A 10,005-nucleotide genomic window follows, 5' to 3' on the forward strand; every position below is an offset into this window, starting at 1 on the left:
TTCCTTTTTTGCAACTAAGGTATAGCTGCATGCCCTAGTCTGACCTCGGTGTGTATTAATAATTGTGAGCTGCACATACCTATTTTTTCTTCATTAATGTAATTAGGCAAAGCGAAGATGTGATATTCAGCACTGCTCCTACTGGCTATGCTGGACTGTGAGACGGGCGTACGACCAGGATAAACCAATAGAGATGTGATGGTGCTCTGACGTAGTAGCAAAGTTCAAATCTTCAATACAGTGGAGAGTTAGAAAAACATCGGCACTCACCAGTCTTCTCTTTAAAAGCTTCTTTATTGATACATACTCACAACATGAAATGCAATCAGGGAGAGGGATCTGTGCAGGGGGGGGGGGGGGGGTAAGTAATAGGCAACAGACTCTGTTTCACTCGTTACACGAGCTTCATCCGGCCATATCTACCTGGAATTCTGTGCTGCTTCTTATACAGTTGGGCGGCCAATCGCGAGCGCTCAGGACCGCCCTCCTCACCTAACGCTCCTGACGAGTTCTCGTTAGAGTCTCGTCATTGGGTAACCATCACCATTTTTGTAAGTGCGTTAGTATAAGAAAGCATATACATAGAAACTTGCATATATAAATGTGCATATTAAAAACTAAATAGTTAAAAACAAGGTGCATAATCTACTTTTTCATTTAAACCGAGGGGACCTGCTGCTGCTGTTTGTACGATCCAGTATGTTTCTCTTTGCAGTAGGTATTGATCCAAGCTAATCCACGGTCTGGGTTTAACTCTTTCTATCCCAGAGAACTTTAGATGATCCAATTGTCCCTTGTGGGCTTCCATCATATGGGCGATACGACGCGTGCTCCCTTTAAGGTACGGAACAAATATAGGTGTTCCCTAATCCAAGCACATAACTGTCTTATTGTTTTGCCGATATAGTAGAACCCACAGGGGCAATATATGACATATACAACAAACTTGGTTCTGCATGTAATTAAATCAGTCACGGTGTGTGTAATTGCACCCAGTCTGATAGTTTTTAACTCAGCATTATATTTGCAGAAATTACATGACTTACATGCAAAATTCCCTTTCGGGGTATACTTCTCTAGCCATGTGTTCTCTGTATTTTTCTTTGTTTTTACTTGTATAAAGGGAGCACCTCGTCTTATCGCCCATATGATGGAAGCCCACAAGGGACAATTGGATCATCTAAAATTCTCTGGGATAGAAAGAGTTAAACCCAGACCGGGGATTAGCTTAGATCAATACCTACTGCAAAGAGAAACATACTGGATCATACAAACAGCAGCAGCAGGTCCCCTCGGTTTAAATGAAAAAGTAGATGATGCACCTTGTTTTTAACTATTTAGTTTTTAATATGCACGTTTATATATACAAGTTTCTATGTATATGCTTTCTTATACTGACGCACTTACAAAAATGGCGATGGTTAGCCAATGACGAGACTCTAACGAGAACTCGTCAGGTGCATCAGGTGAGGAGGGCGGTCCTGAGTGCTGGCGATTGCCCGCCCACCTGTATAAGAAGCAGCACAGAATTCCAGGTAGATATGGCCGGATGAAGCTCGTGTAACGAGTGAAACAGAGTCTGTTGCCTACTACTTACCCCCCCTGCACAGATCCCTCTCCCTGACCGCATTTCATGTTGTGAGTATGTATCAATAATAAAGCTTTTAAAGAGAAGACTGGTGAGTGCCGATGTTTTTCTAACTCTCCACTGTATTGATTATTGTAATTAGAATTTAGCCTGAGACTCAATAAATCTATTTTTTTCCCAAGAAGTATATCAAATTCGGGAAAACATGTTTTTTTTTTTTTACAAGTATGGCCACACCTGTTGGCTGGTTGTGTGTGGTCTTGCCACTCATCTGTTTGAGACGGACACATAAAGGGGAGGGGGCTGAAATAGTCGTTGAACCCTCAATATACACATTTGGAAATAAACAGAGATATATTTAGAATCTGATTTGCCAATTCTCTCCCACTTAATACAACCCTTTTATTTTAAAAGTGAATCTTCATTTTTACCATGGGTAATGAGTGGGTGGTAGCACACAGATATGTTGGGCCACTTTGCCTTGGCCCTTGGAGGACAAAAATAGTTTGACTCTAAAGGCAGTTCAGTCACCGAACAGATGTGATTTTGTAACATGCTTTTGTAACTTTGCAAGTGCCATTGAGGACTGATGTGACCGGTGACAACTGTTGCAATAAGTTTAAGGGCGGGGTCACATGAGGTGCATCCGCAGCACATCCAGTCACAGGGGGACTACCGCGCGAGCGCCTGGCTGCAGCCAGGTAACCCTGTGAGTCCACTTGCTTCTCGGCCTTTTGGCTAAGATCAAGTGTAGTATCTGTTCTTATCAGTTTCATGCTGGTGGGGAGCAGGTGTACCAGGGCGATCCGTGGCTAGTACTAAGGAATCAGCTCGACGGCTGCCCCGATGTGACCTTTTTCCTCCGGGTCTCGCCATGAGGCTGAGAGGGTCTAGAGCCGAGGTACTTTAGTGCCTCGGGGAGTGGTGACCCCGAGGTGCCGAAACTCACTGGGAGTATTGGCTCACTGAGTTGAAGCACGGGCACCATAATCTCTTCACCTTTGTGGCACTCACCTCTTGATTCCTGGCCTTCTGGCTAGGATCAGCAAAATTTATTTTTATAGATCCGGCCGGATGTCCGGGCAGTATATCTGCACCCATTCACTTATTTATTTTTGTCTCACTGTGTAACTTTTGTGTGTTGTGTGTCCACAGGATTAGTCAGGATGCGGTAGCCCGTCTGGGTGTCCCTCCTGGCGGTCTAGGGGAGGTGTGTGTGGCCATTAGGTTCCGCACCTCCCTGCAAACACCCCGGGTACTCCTGCTTTGGTAGGGTACCGACCGTTATTGGCTCTGTGGGCAGATAACTTGGCTAATGCAAAGGGGGATGCCGGGAGCATTTGTGGTCTCTTAGTAGCTTCCGCGAAAATTGACATTGAACCTGGAACCTTGCAGGTACCTTTTGGTCTGGAGGCGAAGGGTAAGGTTTGTTGGTTGGGGGGCCTCTCTTCTATCGTAGAAGGGCTTGCAATAGACCGCATCCTATGTGCACTTTTTTTTGTGTAACACGTTTGCACTTTTTCTTGCACTTTGGGTGATTCGAGAGCACGTTCCTCGGCTCTTCGATAAAAAAAAAAAACCCTGTGTGTCCACTCGTAGTGGCAGATTTCCAGCTATAGAAATCTGCCGTTATGAGCGGACACACAGAGCTACCCGGCTGCAGGCCCTCTGCATAATGTCGGCTGTGCATCTGCAGTGTGAAATAATCTGTGAATGTGCCCTGTTTGACCCTTTCCTAAGACAACGTTCACACTACAAAATTACAAAATTCTGTTCAAGAATTTCACTGAAGCTAACATTAGTGTGAATGGGTTTTCCTTGGAAAAAAATGGACCTGGTCATTCTTTTGGCAGAGATCTGCTTAGACAACATTGCCATCAATAGTGATGGAGGATTAGACTGGCTTCACTTGGAATTTCTGAAGAATATCTGCCCACAAAATCTCCAAGCAGTTACTCCATAGTGTGAACGTAGCCTAAAACAAGTGAGATAAATATGTTTTTTTTTTATAGAACACATCACATGGATTTTAAAAAGCAAAATAAAACAAATAAAAATACTTTTCTTTCCATTAACAGTCTTGCACCAAACACACAGACAATTATGAATACCTTGTGATGATAGTAATTTCCTGTAATCTTTAGAATATTATCAGAATATATTTTATATAACAAACACCTATTTACATGTTCCAGTACTATACCCTACATAACAAGCAATCTCTCTTCATTATGTTTTCTTATATTTTGGACATGAATAAAAAGAATAATTGGATAGCGGGGGGTGGGTATAAATCGTACATTAGGAACACAATGATCTTGCAGATGATTTGAAAGTACACGTATAAAGTAATTTGCAGTATAATTTATATTCATTTTGACAAAACAAGCTGTGTGATATTGTTTCTGGAGAAAAAAAAAAATGAAAACATATTTATATCCCCTACTGCATTTCTTTGTTATAGTCACCTTTAGAAATCCCTAAATAGGATCAAAGTAATTCTACTGAATGGCAATTACGGCTCAGTAACAGCTCTTAATATTTAATGAGGGTAAAGGAATTAGACTGCATTCATAAGGGTATACAGTTTCACAAAGAAAGGGTTAAGTACTGGGTGCCATTGTTAAACAGTTATAGACCATAACTTGTGCCTTCTACTAGAAACGTTGGGGCATATACAGCAATTTAGTAAAGAGGGTCGGTGGATTTTTACTTTGCCCCCTGTTTTTTCCCTTATTACCTTTGCATACACAGATTTCTGCTGTCCGGTCTTTAATAACCAGAAGTAGTTAAACTTTTTTTTATTTCAGTCAAACTATTTAAGTCGTTTTTGTGTTTTTATTTTCATGGCAAATAAGAATTAATTTTTTTAACCTTACTTCTAATAATGGATTTTTTAAATTAAATTGTTGGGCTTTTAATGCAGCAAAATTAATAACCTTATTAAAGTTTTAATACGTTCAAAGAATTTTCACATAAAAGAGCCCTTGAATAAAATATTTATTTATTTATTTTTCATTTCATTAAGCAAACAAAAATGTAGTTTCCATTTGAACAAAGATCTTCTCTGTATTTTTATTCTAGATAGATTTACATTACATATACCATTGCATTTCTCCATTTTTGACTGACTAGATCTCCCCCAACCCATATGGTGTTGGGCATAAACCCTGGATAAACATAAGCTGTCACTTTATTACATTATATATTTTCCTTATAGAAAATATTTGATCAGTCCTAACACTCATATTTTCTATTGGCTAGTACTTAACTGGACCCATTGAGATTCATACAGATTCTCTCTTTCTGACTAACAACAATTCCAATTGCTAACCAGAAAACTCCATACACAACAGATTCCTTTCTCTATTTTTCTATCTCTTTTATCATTTCTACAAGGGGTTATCTACCATAAGGTGACTGTAGAACTTACCTGCCCGACAGTAATGGATGTGTTTAGGAAGGATCTGCGCTTGTCTTGGGGCTCAATCACTATTTTGCGCACCCATCATGAGCTGCTGCTTTCTTTTGTGAATTGGCTATTTCCTGTTGGAGTTCCTTCCCTCCAACTAAAAGTCCCAGGTCCCTTGTTTGTAAGTAGTAGGTCACTTTTCACCCTCCCACACATAAGCCACCCCACCCATTGCAGTAAAGCTGTAGCTTTGTGGAGAATGTTCTCCCTCCCACCCAGTGTTCGTTCCACCCATTGAAGCACTGGAACGCTTCCTTTCTACACTTGACTAGTGATGTAATACCCCGAGCCGCATTGCAACATGGGAAAGCCTGAGACGACATGCTGCTAAAAATAAACATTGGAGCAAAGATCACATAAGAATTGCGAGACCAGCCATCAAACCAGCAAACACAGGTACAGACACCATATTATGAACTACACTAACTTTACAGCCCCTGTAGCATAGTCAAATAAAAAATAAATCCTGCAATACCATTTTAGGGCATAAAGTAAAAGAAGACCTGGTGAAGACAATAAGTTGAAGAGATATGAACCTAAATCGACCTGTGGTCTGTAATTTTTTTGAGAGGGGCAACCGGGATAATCCTGCCGTGTCCCCATCATCATCTTGAATTGTTCATTTATAACAAGTACACACATTTGTGACTGAGGTAAATTGTTCTTAAGACTCCTTATATTTCACTGAAATATCATTTTATATAAAACTTTAAAAAGCATTGGCCAGACTATATTATTAAAGGCTTGTTCTAACTATAAAAACAGAAAAAGGGAGAGAGCACCTATGTGCGGAATCTCAATGGGAGAGGAGGAGAGATGATGGCACTTACCTAAAGATGATGTGCTTGGAACATAGCACCCTTGTTGGGTTATAGGAAATGGCTTAGAACTGTTTCTGCTGCCAAGATCCAACCTGATGGGTAAGTATCCAGTTGATAATAGAAATCACAGTTAAAAAGGTGTATGATAGCATCAACCTACAGAGCAAGACCTTTTTGTGATGTGGTGTCAGAAGAAGCTATTGAAAATTTATTCTGAAACCATGTACAAGTCCCGTACTGATGTTACCATATAATTATACCTGGATTGTGAATTGTGAATTGGTGAATTTAACTGGACAATTAAAGGGGTACTCCCGTGGAAAACTTTTAATCAACTGGTGCCAGAAAGTTAAACAGATTTGTAAATTACTTCTATTAAAAAATCTTAATCCTTCCAGTACTCATCAGCTGCTGTATACTATAGTGGAAATCTTTTTGGATTTCTCTGAGGTCACGACCACAGTACTCTCTGCTGACCTCTGCTGTCCATTTTAGGAACTGTCCAGACAGAGCAGCATATGTTTGCTATGGGGATTTTCTCCTGCTCTGGACAGTTGCACAGTCAGCACTGTGGTCGTGACATCAGAGAAATACAAAAAGAAAAGCATTTCCTCTGTAGTATATAGCCCCTAAAAAGTACTGGAAATATTAAAATTTTTAATAGAAGTAATTTACAAATCCGTTTAACTTTCTGGCACCAGTTGATTTAAAAAAAAAAAAAAAAATGTTTTCCACCAGAGTACCCCTTTAAGGGACCTTTTGTGATTTTAGGCAAATTGGTTCTGTATGGACCTAGTGGCTCTCAGTGCACTCATAGTCAACTTAACCCTATTTTATGACTTGTTGGAAAGCCCCAAAGTAATGTCCATAAAACTGAAATACATATAGTAACTCATTCAACCATTTGTCACTCAAAGAGTGCACTAAGAGCCTCGTTTTGGTGACCAAGGGTGCTGCTGCCATTTTCTTTTTTTACATGTTTTGTACTTGCCACAGCAGCGTGCACCCGTGTATTGGGTTTAGGTGCTGGCTAAATTTTAGTCTTTTTTGTTTTTGCTTTGCAATTTGGGGGGAGTGGCTCCCTCTGTAGCCATGCATCCGCTCCCCTATTTCACAGGAGCTGGTTTTGGGTTGTTAGTGGATCCAGCATGTCACCCAGCCTGAGGTGAGTGAATGTTTAGGGTCCCATCCAATATGAGGCCATCTCCACTTGGTGGATGGGGGACACGTTTTGATCAAAAAGTGCGCTAGGAGCTTCCATTTTGTTGACCAAGTGTGCTGCTGCCATTTTCTTTTTTTATATGTCACTCCGTCAACATTTATCAAAGTATTCAGGAGTAACAATGGAAAGAACATGGCCATTGTTATGAATTCTGTAACAACCCCTACAAGTCATACAATCCAAACTTTTTACTGCAGTAATTTCAATACTCTTCATCAGCTATCTGCAGCCTTATCTGGATAAGAAATAGAGGATAGAGAACAAAAGAGAATACGGAGAATAAAATACATAGAATTTTTTTTTTTTACTCTGGAGATATGATGCATAAATAGGTAATCCTGGCTTTATGTTTTGAAGAATTGCCTTGTATGCTTTTATTTCAGGGTCTGAACTATAGAATTTATCTGCCATATTATTTATCTATTTAAGAATATCACATTTTTTAAACGCAATCTCACTGAGTAAATGGCATTGGGTATGTAAAATGTGTGTAAAAGAAATGGACTGTGACTTTTCTTACTTTCGGCAAGGAGAATGCAGTAGCCCTTACTTCTGTATTTGTTGAATTGTCTATTAACTGGTTGCATAGTGATAGTGATAACTACTTGTTGTTGCCAATGACCCAGACCAAACACAGTTAAAGGAGTACTGCAGCACAAGGGGATAGGGCATAATTGTCTGATTGGTGGGGAGTCCATCCGCTGGGACCACCCGCGAACTCCCGTACGGGGACCCGATGTAACCGTGGCTCTGTTCGTCTAATGTGCGTGTCATTGAGCTCACTGTGGTCGACGACACGCCCATAGGAAGTGGTTGTCTGTGCACAGGGTCCCTGATTTACTATTGTAAACCCGACATGTTCCGTTGGGTTGTGCGCCAGATTCTGGCGCCTTGTGGTTAAAGTTGAAATCCCCGCTCTGCCCGCCCCTGGATGTCCGGACAGAGAGGGGGGAAGATGGCGGCAGGTGTCGGAGCACTTCAGGATGGCAAGGGACCGGCGATCGCGGCGGGACCGGCGGCAGGCAGTGGCGGGATCTGCAGCAGTAAGGAGGCGGCGGCCAAAGCAATGGTGGAGGCAGCAGTAAAGATCAGTGGTAAGTGATCTTCACTGCTGCCTCCTAGGAGTTGCCAAACTACAACTCCCAGCATGCCCAGACAGCCTTTGGCTGTCTGGGCATGCTGGAAGTTGTAGTTTTGGAACATCTAGAGTACCACAGTTTGGAGACCACTGTGTAGTGGTGTCCAAACTGTAGCCCTTCCAGATGTTGCAAATATCTGGAGGGCTACAGTTTGGACACTACTACGCAGTGGTCTCCAAACTGTTCTCCTCCAGTTGTTGCATAACTACAACTCCCAACATGTCCTTCGGCTGTCTGGGCACTGGCTGGGAAACACTGAATTAAGTAACAAACTCTCAGTGTTTTGCAACCAGTGTACCTCCAGCTGTTTCATAACTACAAGTACCAGCATGCCCTTAAGCTGTCAATGCATGCTGAGAGCTGCACATGCTGAATGCATGCATGCACTGATAGACAATACATGCTGGGAGTTGTAGTTTTGCAACAGCTGGAGGCACACTGGTTGTGAAACACTGAGTTAAGTAACAAACTCTGTGTTTTGCAACCAGTGTGCCTCCAGCTGTTGCATAACTAAAACCCTCAGCATGCACGGACAGCCAAAGGGCATGCTGGTAGTGGTAGTTTTGCAACAGCTGGAAATTAACCTACCCCACCTCTCCCCCCCCATGTGAATGTCCACACCAGCGGGGGTTTACAGCGAGTTTCTCGCTGCAAGTTTGAGATGCAGCAAATTATAACACAAATTATAACACAAAATAAAGGGTAAAACACTACATATACATATACCCCTACACAGTTACCCCCCCCCCCCCCCAAATAAAAAGAAAAAATGTCTCATACAGCACTATTTTCAAAACGGAGCCTCCAGCTGTTGCAAAACAGCTGTCCGGGCATGCTGGGAGTTTTGCAACAGCTGGAGGTACCCTATTTGGGAAACATTGCAGTAGGGTAATTTCGCTATGGGAGGCAAGTCTAATTCTTGCATCCGGGTCCTTCCCTATGCAAATCCCTTATTCAGGCCTCAAATGCACTTGCCGCTCTCACTTCGGAGCCCTGTCATATTTCAAGGCAACAGTTTAGGGCCATTTATGGGTATTTCTGTACTCGGGAGAAATTGCCTAGCAAATTTTAGGGGGGCTTTTTCTCCTTTTACCCCTTATGAAAAGGTGCAGTTGGGGTCTGCTCCAGCATGTTCTTGTAAACATGTTTTATTTTTTACACTAGCATGCTGGTGTTGCCCCATATTTTTTATTTTCACAAGAGGTAAAAGGAAAAGAAAGACCCCCAAAAATTGTAACGCAATTTCTTCTGATTACGGAAATACCCCATATGTGGACGTAAAATGCTCTGCGGGCACACAACAAGGCTCAGAAGTAAGAGCATCATGTACATTTGAGGTAATTTGACCAGGGGTGGCTGATCGTTACTACGGTTCTGACATAAACGCAAAATAGACTACACCCCTCATGGAACATAACAAGGGGTATAGTGAGCCTTAACAGGTGTTTGATGAATTTTCGTTAAAGTTGGACGTAAAAATGAAAAAAAAATTTTTACTGAAATGCTGGTGTCATCCCAAATTTGTTATTTTCACAAGGGGTAATAGGAAAAAAAGCCCCACAAAATTTGTAACCCCATTTCTTCTGAGTATGGAAATACCCCATATGTGGATGTAATGTGCTCTGTGGGCACAACTGCAATGCTCAGAAGTGAAGGAGCGCCATTGTGCTTTTGGAGAGAGAATGTTTCTGGAATTGAAGGCCATGTGCTTTTACAAAGCCCCCATGGTGCCAGAACTGTGGACCGCCCCCCCCACATGTGAC

General features: G+C 41.8%; 1 pseudogene; it reads left to right on the forward strand.

The window, feature by feature from the left end:
* The first annotated feature begins 2,306 nt into the window (after positions 1-2,306).
* Positions 2,307-2,446, forward strand: LOC130292253 (U2 spliceosomal RNA; annotated as a pseudogene).
* Positions 2,447-10,005: the final 7,559 nt, after the last annotated feature.

The sequence above is a fragment of the Hyla sarda genome, chromosome 9 (genome assembly GCF_029499605.1).
Source record: "Hyla sarda isolate aHylSar1 chromosome 9, aHylSar1.hap1, whole genome shotgun sequence".
NCBI lineage: Eukaryota > Metazoa > Chordata > Amphibia > Anura > Hylidae > Hyla > Hyla sarda.